The sequence below is a fragment of the Bombina bombina genome, chromosome 9, assembly GCF_027579735.1.
Source record: "Bombina bombina isolate aBomBom1 chromosome 9, aBomBom1.pri, whole genome shotgun sequence".
Taxonomy (NCBI): domain Eukaryota; kingdom Metazoa; phylum Chordata; class Amphibia; order Anura; family Bombinatoridae; genus Bombina; species Bombina bombina.
In genome coordinates this window covers 40,858,347-40,873,743 of record NC_069507.1, presented here as the reverse complement: position 1 = coordinate 40,873,743, position 15,397 = coordinate 40,858,347, and positions in this window count along the sequence as shown.

Here is a 15,397-nt window from a genome sequence, read left to right as displayed (position 1 = left end):
ATTTGTATGTGTGTAAATATATGTGTATGTATATATGTGTATGTGCATGTATGTGTGTGTGTGTGAATGTTTGTAGATATGTATGTATGTATGTGAATATTTGTGTGTGTAAATATATGTGTATGTATATATGTGTATGTGCATGTATGTGTCTGTGTGTGTGTGTGTGTGTGTGTGTGTGTGTGAATGTGTGTAGATATGTATGTATGTATGTGTATATTTGTATGTGTGTAAATATATGTGTATGTATACATGTGTTTGTGCATGCATGTGTGTGTGTAGATATGTATGTATGCATGTGTATATTTGTATGTGTGTAAATATATGTGTATGTATATATATGTATGTGCATGTATGTGTGTGTGTGTGTGTGAATGTTTGTAGATATGTATGTATGTATGTATGTATGTATGTGTGTAAATATATGTGTATGTGCATGTATGTGTGTGTGTGTGTGTGTGTGTGTGTGTGTAGATATGTATGCATGCATGTGTATATTTGTATGTGTGTATTTTCATTGCACCCCCATTGAAGATTTAGATGTTAGTGTTCCCTAGCCTTTCACTCAAGCTCTAATATATTACTTTCAACTTGGAATATGAGTGCAAAAATAAAAGCACTATTGATTTAACTTGAGCAAGGTTAGCCCACAATAGCACTAGTATTTTTGTATACACTTGTAATCTAGCAATAAATAGTTAAAAATTATGTAAAACTGAAATTTTGATAGCAAACTGTGCATTATTTTGCAGTCCGGGGACATAAAAAGCTCTGTATATTTATCTTATCTAATGTGTAATGTCCAGTTAGAGACAGATATAAATTAATCTCTGCACTGATCAAGCAATCACTGCATATAATGTTGTAGGACAATGGTTTTTCAATGCTGCAGGTTGCATGCTAGCCTCCCTAGGAGAGAGGAAAACTACGGTATTTTTACTGGTAAATTAGAAATAAAGCAGGCAAAATATGTGATGGAAATGCATGGCAAAAATTTTATTTTTTTAACTAGGCCTAGCTAAACATTTTAACCAGAAAAATTGTATTTAATGCCCCCTTAATATCTACCATATGCTTTATTTAAATCAATATTAACTGCATGTGAGTGCACAATTTGCATAGCTTGCATTTAGATTAATATGGGAACTATCTAAGGGACATGTTCTTTAACATAAGTCTGGGATCATGAGTTCTGTTTGCCTTGCAACTAAACTTCCATGATTGCTACTAAAATAGCCAAAAAATATATTGGGGCGCTCTAATAAACCTGAGACAAAAAGAATGTGACATGCAACACTAAAGAGAAATATTGCTCTACACTAAAGAGAAGATCAAAATAAAGTTTTAAAGAAATAAATACAAAATCTATGCAGTATTATTAAAAACAAAATAAAAGTACCATGTATATTGGCACATCAATAGGCATCTATGTACTATACAGAGACAAAGACAATACATTTTTGACTAAGATGATTGCAGGTTAACAGCTGCAATAAAGAAAGATAAACTAAATTAAAAAAGAACAGTATTAATAATATACGTACGATCTTGGCCTTTGGGTTGCTGATGGGAGCCTCCTTTTGCAGACATAGTGGACTGTGAGCTCGGCTAGTGGAGAGGAGATGTGGAGAAGATAAAGCTGCTCCGGTTGTGTCTGCAGAGCTTGGAGAAGTGTCTTTTATACACAGTTTGAGTCAGTTGCATAGTGAGTAAGCGTTATTATGTAGGTGCTGATCTGTCTAATGACCAATGGGATCCCAGCATGACTATTTAATTGAGCATCTCAGCATCATAACATAAAACATTTCATTTCATTAAGTATATATACTGAAGTACAGCAGGCTTTTGATCACATATTGTATTTATAGAAAGAAAAAGGGCACTTATACATTGCATATCTTTTTGCCATGGTTTTCCGATCTGAAAACATTAACAATCCATTCAAAATCCCTGCAATACCTTACTGAAAAAAATATTTTCAAATGTATTCATGGCACAATATACTGGCCAAATTTCCCAGGTTTTTTTCAAATCCATCAGAGAAGACATTTCCAGCGGGTTTTTAAACTGAAGGGACACTAAATACATTTCATGCATCTCTATCTAATAATGGGTGCCACCATTTTTGGAACTTAGCTTACACTGCAGGTATCTGAATGAGAGTTGCTGCACATGTGCAAACAGATCAGCACTGGAATGTAGTCAAAGTTAGATTTCAACATGGCAGCATCCATGTAGGGTGAGACGGGGTATAATCTCAATACTATGTTAAAAAATGTATTGATATATGTATTTACATGTGTATTTATCTTTTCATATATATAAATATATACACATCTATACATACATATACACATATAAATACATTTTGGAGCACTATACATTTAAATACACTAAAACTGCAAAAAGTATTTTAACCTTTTTTTTACATTTTATGATTTATTTAATGTACATATTTCACATTCTGATGTCCTTCACATAGGGGAAATGTTTTTTGTATTTTTAAACAGATATTCTTTTATATATATATATATATATATATATATATATATACATAATATATATTCTGCATATATGTACTTGTATGTATTTATATTGATATATAGGTATAGATATATATTTCACATTAACATCATCAAATATATATATATATATATATATATATATATATATATATATATATATATATATATATATATATATATATACTTAAAAAGAAAAAGAAAATTTTCTTCTTTGTGAAGAATATTGGAATGTAAAATATTCATAACGCGCTTCGGGTTTGGTGCTTTAGGTCTAACGTGACGTCGGATTAGCACATATGAAGAATTATTTATCTTAAGGCATGTTATGTAAATTTGAAATATGAAATATTTAAAAAAAAAAAAAATTATTATTATTATTGTTATAGTTACGGAAAAATATACATATATATTCTATTTATTTTTAGAATTTTTAAGAACATCTATAACAATTATTTACATTAATTATAAATATTTCTTTTTTATTTTGTTAGTAGGATTAGATTAGGTGTAATTAGTTTTAAAATCTTGTAATTTGTTTATTATTTTCTGTAATTTAGTGTTTGTTTGTTTTTTGTACTTTAGCTAATTTTATTTAATTGTATTTAATTTATGGAATTAATTTAATTATAGTGTAGTGTTAGGTGTTAGTGTAACTTAGGTTAGGTTTTATTTTACAGGTCAATTTGTATTTATTTTAGCTAGGTAGATATTAAATAGTTAATAACTATTTAATAAGTATTCTACCTAGTTAAAATAAATACAAACTTGCCTGTAAAATAAAAATAAACCCTAAGATAGATACAATGTAACTATTAGTTATATTGTAGCTAGCTTAGGGTTTATTTTACAGGTATTTAGTTTTAAATTGGAATAACTTAGTTAATGATAGTAATTTTTATTTAGATTTCTTTTAATTTATATTTAAGTTAGGGGGGTTAGGGTTAGACTTAGATTTAGGGGTTAATAACTTTAGTATAGTGGTGGCTACGTTGGGGGCGGCAGATTAGAGGTTAATAAATGTAGGTAGGTGTCGGCGATGTTAGGGACGGCAGATCAGTGGTTAATAATATTTAACTAATGTTTGCAAGGCTGGAGTGCAGCGGTTTAGGGGTTAATATATTTATTATAGTGGCGGCGATGTACGGTTCGGCAGATTAGGGGTTAAAAATTTTTTTGGTGTTTGTGATGCGGGAGGGCCTCGGTTTAGGGGTTAATAGGTAGTTTATGGGTGTTAGTGTACATTTTAGCACTTTAGTTAAGAGTTTTATGCTACGGAGTTGTAGTGTAAAACTCTTAACTACTGACTTTAGAATGCGGTACCAGTCTTGACAGGAGAGGGTCTACCGCTTACTTTTTGGCAGACTCCTAATACCGGCGCTATGCAACTCCCATTGAAAAAAGAGGATACACAATTTACGTAAGTGGATTTGCGTTATTTCCAAGTCTGTCCAAAAAAGTGAGCGGTGAGCCTGTACCCTCAAGACCCGTAATACCAGCGGGCGTTAAAAAACAGCGTTAGGACCTCTTAACGCTGCTTTTAAAATGGACATAAAACCCAAATTTCTTCTTTCATGGCTTAGCAAGAGCATGTCATTTTAAACAACTTTCAAATGTACTTCTATTATAAAATTTGCTTCTTTCTTTTGATATACTTTGCTGATAAGCATATCTAGACAGGCTCTGTAGCTGCTGATTGGTTGCTGCACATAGATGCCTCTTGTGACTGGCTCACCATGTGCATTTCTATTTCTTCAACAAAGGATATCTAAAGAATAAAGCACATTAGATAATAGAAGTCATTTGGAATGTTGTTAAAAATTGTATTCTCTACTTGGATCATGAAAGAAAATTTTGTGGTTTAGTGTCCCTTTAAGCCTAACGCACAACTCGTAATCTAGCCGATAGTTTGGAATGTGAGCATGTGCTTATTTCTTAAAGGGACATAAAACACAAAAAGTTTTTTTCATGATTCAGATAGAACATACAATTTAAAGCAACTTTTCAAAGAGAGGGAAGAAAAAATAATAATAGGAGTAAATTAGAAAGTAGCTTAAAATTGCCTGCTCTGTCTGAATCATTAAAGAAAAAAATGGAATCAGTGTCCCTTCAATCAGAGATCCGATCTGGTTAAATTTGCTAAAGTCACTTGTAATGGCTGATTATTTATCACGCGTCTGTAAATAGGCGAATTTTCCCTTTTACGGGTGGGTGATAAATTAGTGCTTCTCTTGTAATCTAGCCCATTATTGAAGTTGCCCACCACTTAAGCTCCAATGCCCTTCCCCAGCAGGACATACAAAATAATTGTCAGATGCAAATCTATGTTGATAATGAATAGTTTACCAGCCATGTACTTCCCTACAGCAGCAATGCATTTTACCTGAGAGTAAATATTTAAAGGGACAGTCTACACCAGAATTTTTATTGTTTTAAAAGATAGATAATCCCTTTATTACTGAGTCCCTAAATTTGCATAACCAACACAGTTATATTAATATACTTTTTACCTCTTTGATTACCTTGTATCTAAGACTCTGCAAACTGCCCCTTATTTCAGTTCTTTTGACAGACTTGCATTTTAGCCAATCAGTGCTGACTCCTAGGTAACTCCACGTGCGTGAGCAACGTGTTATCCATATGAAACACATGAACTAACACCCTCTAGTTGTGAAAAACTGTAAAAAGGCATTCATATAAGAGGCGGCCTTCAAGGTCTAAAAAAATATCATATGAACCTCCTAGGTTTAGCTTTCAACTAAGAATACCAAAAGAACAAAGCAAAGTTGGTGATAAAAGTAAATTGGAAAGTTGTTTAAAAGTACATGCCCTATCTGAATCTTGAACGTTTATTTTGGACTAGACTGTCCCTTTAATTTCAATATTTGAACAGGTTAAACTCAGTCATAAAGGAGCTATCATTTTATAATAAAATACTCTAAGCTAAAATGTACTTTTGTTATATTTTGAACTATTTATGATAACCTTTATAGTACAAGAGCATGCTAATATAGCCCTCTATAATGCTTGTACCTTTTTCTTTACACACTGCCTTTAATGTAACCTAGGGCGGAATTCATGAGTTAAACAAAACCAAGCACAGATATTTTGTCCTTTGCAGAAATGCAAGATAGCATCAAATGCTTGCTGTGCTTCTGTATATATAATTGATTAAATTAAATTATTTTATTTAATGACACCTAAAAGCTCAATTACGGAGTCATGCAGTGATCCCATTGGTCATTAGGCAGACCAGCACATACATAATAACACTTACTCACTATGGAACTGTGTATAAAAGACGCTTCTCTAAGCTTAGCCAACACAACCCGTTTTATCTTCTCCAAATCTTCTATCCACTAGCCGAGCCAACAGCCAGCTATGTCTGCAAGCAAAGGAGGCTCCCACCAGCAGTCTAAAGGCCAGGATCGTATGTATATTATTACTTCTGTTTTGTATTGTTTTTGCAGATCTGTCATCTATTATTATTGTAGCTTTGGGGCACAAAATATAAAAAGAAAATCATTTTATATGATGAAAATATGCAAACAAATGATCTGATTAGATATTATTGTATCATAAAGGCTTACTTATATAGCATGTTTAACTGTGTGCAGTTATTTGTATGAAGTCAAAAGTATTTTCTCTATTTAAGACTATGGAGTCAATTTATCAAGCTCTGTATGGACCTGCTCTGAGGCAGCGGACAGAAATCAACCTGATCAAATCTGATCGGGTTGTTTGACACCCTGATTGGCCGCGAATCTGCGGGGGGCGGCATTGCACCAGCAGTTCACAAGAACTGCTGGTGCAATGATAAATGCCGACAGCGCATGCTATTGGAATTTATTGATGTGCAGCGGACATGATATGCTACATCGTATCATGTCCGCTCGCACATTAATAAATTGATCCTTATAAATTAGTTTGAAATTCTAATACAAGCAAATTTAGTTAGTTTATAAACGCAATCATGTTACATTTGAAACTGCTCATTTTTTTCTCAGTTGTTAAAGAGATAATTGTCACTGACTGTGCAGTGACACCAGGGGTGTATTTTGGCCTAGGCAAACAAGGCACTTGCCTAAGGCAGCAGATTGGGAGCAGCACTTTTTAAGTCTCTGTTGGCAAGCAAATAAGCTGCTGTGAACTCAGTTGAAATGCAATGCCTGTGTTTCTGATGCCTGTGTTTCTGGTGGACCAGACTATTCCAGACAGCATGGCTATGTAACTAATTTTCCTTATTTTTGAAAATTATTTTAAAATACTTGCCAGCAATTTTTAAACAATTTGCAATTTTTTTTTTTACTTAATTAGCCTTTTTAGGCAATGCACAGATCTCAACATGTTTTATGGCACTTTAAGTAATCAGTAAGGTTTAGTAAATACGCTTTAGATAAGCACGAGTGAAAAATTTGGTTTAGCCAAATATTTTGGCCAGAATATTCAGGAAAATTAGTTTTCCAAATATTCGGCTGTCGTGCTATTCGGTATTCGTTTAGTTTTCTACTAACCAAATAGATATTATTTGTGGAAAAATTTACATCCATTTTCATTAAATTAATCTAAATTAGAGCTACTGAAATCCTATTGGCTGTTCAATGATTTGAACAGCCAATAGAATTTCAGAAGCTCTCATCCTACTGGCTGTCTTGAACAGTTAATAGGAATTCAGTAGCTCTCATCCGATTGACTGATTTGAATTTGCAAAATCAAATCAGCTAATAGGAATTCAAGGGTCGCCGTATTGTGTGCGGTATGGAGCTCAACGGGTTAAATAACGCAACTTTTGTTGCGTTCTTTAATTTCCCTATAGCGCGCATAACTCGTAATCTAGGTGAGTGGAAATAAATCCACTCAGTATTTTATCTCTTTCACAGGAAATATAGTCAAGCAATCCTATTTGTCCACACATAGATTCCTATTATATATATATATATATATATATATATATATTATTTGTTCCCTCACATGTGAATTAGACTTTAAGAGAGTAGGGCACATAATATGGATGAATTCTAAACCACTCTCTCACACAGTAAAGATTGATTGCAAAGAAAACACAAATGTAAACCACACAGGCGCAGGGATTATAGTATTCTCAAGTTTGTGAAACTTTCCTTGTTGTTGTGTTTTAGATGCTGAAGGTCAATGTCATGCTGATCATAGCCATGGGGGACAGGATCATGTGAAAGATGCTCATCAAGATAAAGGTCACGGAGGTCAAGATAAAAGTCACAGTGGAGGTCCTGGAGGCGATGGTGGTAAAGGTCATGATAGCTGTGGCAAAGGCCATGAAGGTCAAGATAAAAGTCACAGTGGAGGTCCTGGAGGTGATGGTGGTAAAGGTCATGATAGCTGTGGCAAAGGCCATGAAGGTCAAGATAAAAGTCACAGTGGAGGTCCTGGAGGTGATGGTGGTAAAGGTCATGATAGCTGTGGCAAAGGCCATGAAGGTCAAGATAAAAGTCACAGTGGAGGTCCTGGAGGTGATGGTGGTAAAGGTCATGATAGCTGTGGCAAAGGCCATGAAGGTCAAGATAAAAGTCATGATGGTCACAGTGGAGGAGAGGGAGAAAAAGGTCATGATGGTAGTGGCAAAGGTCATGGAGGCCAAGATAAACATCATGAAGGTCATGGAGGAAGTGGAGGTCATGGAGCTCCAGCTAAGAAGTGAAAATATAATTCATTCCAATTGTTTGCTCTCTACACATGCTAAAACATGGAAAACAAACCAAGGTCAATATATAAAACACTGCCTGTCAGTAATAATTTTACAATATTTTGTGTAATATGATTTTCTCCCAAATATGCATGCTCTCCAAAATTAAGAATAAACTTCTAATTTATTAAAAAAATTTCATGACTAATTTTGAAAAAGTGTATAAAAGTTTGAATATGCCTAAAATGATAAATATTTCATGTCCTAAAACCGTAAGGGTCATTCTTACATAATTATATTAATTATTGTTTTTTTATAAGATGTAGACTGAGTAAACATTCTAAAAAAAGTCTTTGTGATCTCATACCTCTTGACCTAATTGGAGTAGCAAACTATCAGCTAGATTACGAGTTTTGCGGTATGAGGGGTGCGGTACTAACTTGCACGATATTGTCACCGCTCACTTACCTACAGCGCTGGTATTACAGGTTATCATAAACCCGGCGTTAACAGGCAAGAAGTGAGCGTAGAGCAAAATTGAGCTCCATACCGCACTCCAATACCAGCACTGATAAGTCAGCGGTGAGCTGGTTTTACGTGCTCGTGCACGATTTCCCCATAGACATCAATGGGGAGAGCCGGCTGAAAAAAAGTCTAACACCTGCAATTATGCAGCGTAAAGTTCCATAACGCAGCCCCATTGATTCCTATGGGGAAACTAAATTTATGTTTACACCTAACACCCTAACATGAACCCTGTGTCTAAACACTCCTAATCTTATACTTATTAACCCCTAATCTGCCGCCCCTGACATCGCCGACACCTACATTATACTTATTGACCCCTAATCTGCCGCTCTGGACATCGCCGTCACCTACATTATACTTATTAACCCCTAATCTGCTGCCCCCAACAACGCCGACACCTTCATTATGCTTATTAACCCCTAATCTTCTGCACCCAATGTCGCTGCAACCTACCTACACTTATTAACCCCTAATCTGCCGCTCCGGACATCGCTGCCACTATAATAAACATATTAACCCCTAAACCGCTGCACTCCCACATCGCAAATACTAGTTAAATATTATTAACCCCTAATCTGCCGCCCCTAACATCGCCGCCACCTACCTACATTTATTAACCCCTAATCTATCGCCCCCAACGTCGCCGCCACTATACTAATGTTATAAACCCCTAAACCTAAGTCTAACCCCAACCCTAGCACCCCCTAACTTAAATATAATTAAAAGAAATCTAAATAAAAATTACTACCATTACCTAAATAATTCCTATTTAAAACTAACCCTAAGCTAGCTACAATATAACTAATAGTTACACTGTAGTTAGCTTAGGTTTTATTTTTATTTTTATTATACAGGCAAGTTTGTATTTATTTTAACTAGATAGAATAGTTACTAAATAGTTATTAACTATTTACTAACTACCTAGTTAAAATAAATTCAAATTTACCTGTAAAATAAAACCTAACCTAAGTTACACTAACACCTAACACTACACTACAATTAAATAAATTAAATTAATTAAATACAATTACCTAAATTACAAAAAACCCCACTAAATTATACAAAATAAAAAAAGAAATTATCAGATATTTAAACTAATTACACTTAATCTAATAATCCTATTAAAATAAAAAAGCCCCCCCCCAATAAAAAAAACCCTAGCCTAAACTAAACTACCAATAGCCCTTAAAAGGGCCTTTTGCCGGGCATTGCCCCAAAGAAATCAGCTCTTTTACCTGTAAAAAAAATACAAACAACCCCCCAACAGTAAAACCCACCACCCACACAACCAACCCCCCAAATAAAATACTAACTAAAAAAACCTAAGCTCCCCATTGCCCTGAAAAGGGCATTTGCATGGGCATTGCCCGTAAAAGGGCATTTAGCTCTTTTTCAATTTCCCAAACCCTAATCTAAAACTAAAACCCACCCAATAAACCCTTAAAAAAGCCTAACACTAATGAAGGCGGGAGAAGTCTTCATCCAAGCCGGCAGAAGTGGTCCTCCAGACGGGCAGAAGTCTTTATCCAGACGGCATCTTCTATCTTCATCCATCCGGCGCGGAGCAGCTCCATCTTCAAGACATCGGGCATGAAGCATTCTCTTCTTCCGACGACTAAAGACGAATGAAGGTTCCTTTAAATGATGTCATCCAATATGGTGTCCCTTTAATTCCGATTGGCTGATAGAATTCTATCAGCCAATCGGAATTAAAGATGAAAAATCCTATTGGCTGATGCAATCAGCCAAGGATTGAGCTGATTGGAACAGCCAATAGAATGCAAGCTCAAGCCTATTGGCTGATTGCATCAGCCAATAGGATTTTTTCACCTTTAATTCCGTCTTTAGTCATAGGAAGAAGAGGATGCTTCGAGCCGGATGTCTTGAAGATGGAACTGCTCCGCGCCTGATAGATAAAATTAGAAGATGCCATCTGGATGAAGACTTCTGCCCGTCTGGAGGACCACTTCTGCCGGCTTGGATGAAGACTTCTCCCGGCTTCGTTGAGGACTTCTTGCCACTTCGCTGAGGACTTCTCCCGGCTTCGTTGAGGATGGATGTCGGCTCTTCAAAACTGTAAGTGGATCTTCAGGGGTTAGTGTTAGACTTTTTTAAATGTTTATTGGGTGGGTTTTAGTTTTAGATAAGGGTTTTGGGCAATTGAAAAAGAGCTAAATGCCCTTTTAAGGGCAATGCCTATCCAAATGCCCTTTTCAGGGCAATGGGGAGCTTAGGTTTTTTTAGTTAGTATTTTATTTGGGGGGTTGGTTGTGTGGGTGGTGGGTTTTACTGTTGGGGGGGGTGTTTGCATTTTTGTTACAGGTAAAAGAGTTGATTTCTTTGGAGCAATGCCCCACAAAAGGCCCTTTTAAGGGCTATTGGTAGTTTAGTTTAGGCTAGGGTTTGTTGTTTTTTTTTTGGGCGGGGGCTTTTTTATTTTGATAGGGTTATTAGATTAGGTGTAATTAGTTTAAATATCTGATCATTTATTTTTTTATTTTGTGTAATTTATTGTTTGTTTGTTTTTTATTTAATTGTAGTGTAATGTTAGGTGTTAGGTTAGGTTTTATTTTACAGGTAAATTTGTATTATTTTAACTAGGTAGTTAGTAAATAGTTAATAACTATTTACTAACTATTCTACCTAGTTAATATAAATACAAACTTGCCTGTAAAATAAAAATAAACCCTAAGCTAAATACAATGTAACTATTAGTTATATTGTAGCTAGCTTACGGTTTATTTTCCAGGTAAGTATTTAGTTTTAAATAGGAATTATTTAGTTATTAATAGGAGGTTTTATTTAGATTTATTTTAATTATATTTAAGTTAGGGGGTGTTAGAGTTAGGGTTAGACTTAGGTTTAGGGGTTAATAACTTTAGTATAGTGGCAGCTACATTGGGGATCGGCAGATTAGGGGTTAATAACTGTAATGTAGGTTGCGGCGATGTTAGGGACAGCAGATTATGGGTTAATAATATTTAACTAGTGTTTTTGCGATTAGGGAGTGCAGAGGTTTAGGGGTTAATATGTTTATTATAGTGGCGGCGATGTTGGGAGCTGCAGATTAGGGGTTAATTTTATTTTAGTGTTTGCGATGCAGGAGGACCTTGGTTTAGGGGTTAATAGGTAGTTTATGAGTGTTAGTGTACTTTTTAGCACTTTAGTTATGAGTTTTATGCTACAGCTTTGTAGTGTAAAACTCATAACTACTGACTTTAGAATGCATTACGAATCTTGCGGGATAGGCTGTACCGCTCACTTTTTGGCCACCCAGAAAAAGCTTGTAATATCAGCGCTATGGAAGTCCCATTAAAAAAAGACTTTACGCAAATTGCGTAAGTTAATTTGCATTAAGGCCAGAAAAGTTTGCGGTACAGCTATACCTACAAGACTCGTAATAGCAGCGGTAGTGAAAAAGCAGCGTTATAACCCATAACGCTGCTTTTTTACTCATAACGCAAAACTCATAATCTAGCCGTATATCTTAGTGCAGTAGCGTAGATCATTTAAGCTATATGGTCACAACTTGAAAGAAACTAAACTGAGATATTAATTGCTTTAAAACAGTAACTGACTTTGTATCAGAAGTAGTGACCAAATGAAATGTCAAGATCCTAAATTGGTGTCATGAAGTGGACCTCTTTCCCTAGCACTTACTTAGGCTTAACTGATCTCTTCAAGTGATGCTACTCCTAATAGGAAGATTTAGGGCATTTTGCAAACAACCTTAAAACAGACAATAGTAGCAAAATCATGAGGATAACAGCAAAGTTGATAAAGGCTTAAATAAAAGCCATGATGATCAAAGTGGAGGTACAGATGGTTAAGACAATAAGGAGTTCAGGTTATGACAGCCATGGCCATGGTTCAGCAAATAAGTAAATACTTTATTTATCAAAATCATTTTACTCAGCCACGTGTTAATAAATGAAAAACGTATGAAGGGCATGGATTAAAACATTGTTCACTATCATAAAGATATATACATTGTTGTTTTTAAACATGCATGCGTTATCAATATATTCAGATTTATGAATATGTCTTCATGGAAATGCAATAATGGGCTTACCAAACATCTTCATTTAAACATTTCTTAAGTTAAAAATGACATCATTCTTTTAACCCATAAAAGAAAGAAGTACTAATATCCATAATGTCAAAAATATCCAGGTTAGAATTAGTACTGATTGAGTTACATGTTGATCTTTCATCGTTCAGGTTATGTTAGTCATTAATATGCTCTAACAATTTCAAAACAATTGACTCTACTGTGGCAGAAACCAAACAATATAAGAAATCTAAAACAAACAGTTTGTTGGATGAGTTTGTTGTATAATTTCCTGCTGATGACCTTGCATAATTTTGGATACCTGCTGCCATCCATTAAATCTTGGACTGTCCTGACCTTGTTTTTGCAATTGGCCCAGTTAGCAATTTTTGCTCAGACTTTTTCTGTTGCAGTCTCCAAGCTCCTGTACATTTTTTTGCCTGCTGTGCCTATTTGTGTGTCCTATCTCCAGCAGTGCCTCTGTTTGCCACTGCTTACAGCCTGTTTTAAATTCCCTGGTATTCCTTTGCTTGGGGAGACATAATACACACAGAGAGAAGCGCACTCTCAGGAACAAACAACCAGCTCAATAACTTGTTAGCTATGGCGATTTACCACCAGGGTGCAGCTTCTTTTTAGCCCGTGTAGTATGTCAGTCTAATCCCACCTATTAAAGAAAGTCCAGCATCCAAATACCAGGCAATTCCTCTCTGAACAAGGAACACTGCAACCCCAGATGATTGTTTACACACCGACTTTTCAAAAATCTCTATGTCTGGTCCCTTTGACCACATTGGATAGAAATTTGATTTCCTTTTTAGATCAGTGTTTGTTAACATTAATTACCCCCCCTTGTGCACTGGTCTTAATAAAATACCTTTTCAGTATAAGTTTTCAAATTAACTCCTGTATTTGTGTGTCAGTCTGAAATTTATTAATGCCTTTTAGTGGTGCAAATGAAAGGCCATATCCTAATAATCGTTCTTCATTCTCAGATTATTTGATCCCGCTAATATAAAAAATCCCCTGAGTTTCTTTTTGTGTGGTAGGAATAGCTTTTTGGGGTGGGATGTTGTTAGGGGTGGATGTTTTTCTTTTACCCCTATTCACTCTATGGGGTAGATTTACCAAGCAATCTACCCCCATAGTTTCCGGTTTGCAGGAAACTTAAGTTAAGAAGCAGCGGTCATAAGACCGCTGCTCCTTAATTTGTCCGCCACCTCTTAGGGGGACTGCAATCATCCCAATCAGATACGATCAACAGGATTGACACCCCCTGCTAGCGGCCGATTGGCCGCACATGTTCAGGGGGCGGCATTGCACAAGCATTTCACCAGAAATGCCCCTGGGGGTCTCTTTTATTGCATCACTATTTAGATCTCTATTCAATTTGTCATCTTTCTTTTATTGACGTCTTCTTTAAAAAAAAGTCAATCTCTTTTTCAAATTTGATTTTCTTTCTTTTATTTTGGAGGTCTCTTCCATCCAATTAATAATATTATCTTCATGTTTTGCCCTACATAACAGTATACAGAGTTTGAAACACTGCTCATTTTTCAAGAGAAATAGTTGTTGCATTGCACACTCATAGATTACATAACATGAGGAATCATTTGATGTCAGAAGTATATAGAAAACTACTAGAGTAAGACTGTTGCCCTTTTAACCGAAAATAAAGCTGAATTTGTTATTTTTGGTACTTAGTATACAAGATTATATAAGACATCTAACCACATCATAGCCATATTTGATTTATCTCTTGTTTATTTTTCAAGATGGGAAAGAACAAAAAGTCATTAAATAATAATATATAGAATTATTTACAATTAAAATACAAATCTTTAAATGTTTACATATAAAAAAAAGAGTTATTTTTCTAGCAAACATATTTCCCTAAATAAAAGGTGTACTGAAAGTTCCAACTGCCATAGTGTCTTTCCATAAACAGAGGAGAGGAAGAATATTTTTGAAGAAAAGTTAAAGTGTCAGTAAACATAAAAAATAATGTTATATAATTCTGTACATAGTGCAGAATTATATAACATTATTTTAGTGCTATCATTATAAACCCTTTTTTCAATTTAATTTTTTATAAATATGTCCGTTTTACAGACCCGCTCTCTGTACTCTGTTGAGCGGGTCTGTTTTTTTTACACAGCGCATCGGGCCAGCTGTATAGTCACAGCCCGGCCCGACCGCGCCATAACACTAAGTGCAGCTCGCTCCTGCTCTGTCTGACATTTTAGTCGTCGCAAGTAATTTACGCCAGTATTTTGTCCACGGAAAGTCTCAAGAAAGTCGATAGAAGCCTTGTTTAACACTGTTCCATGCCTGGGGGGTACGGGGGAAATGAATGTATCACTGTAACTGGTTATCTAGAGCAGTCAAAACCTCCCCTAGGAGCCTGGAGAAGGTAGACTGCGCTAGGCCAGACACAAGCCCCTCTGTTGACTGGAATGAGCTGGATGCCAGGAAGTGTACAACACACAACAACTTCTGCATACCAGTCAGAGCTAGGTTCCTATTCGTTTGAGGGTCAATATCATCCTTCAAGACCTCATATAGGTCAATGAGGCTTGCAGAAGTCAAGCGGTACTTTTCTCTGACCTCCACTTCTGTCATTCCAAACAGGGT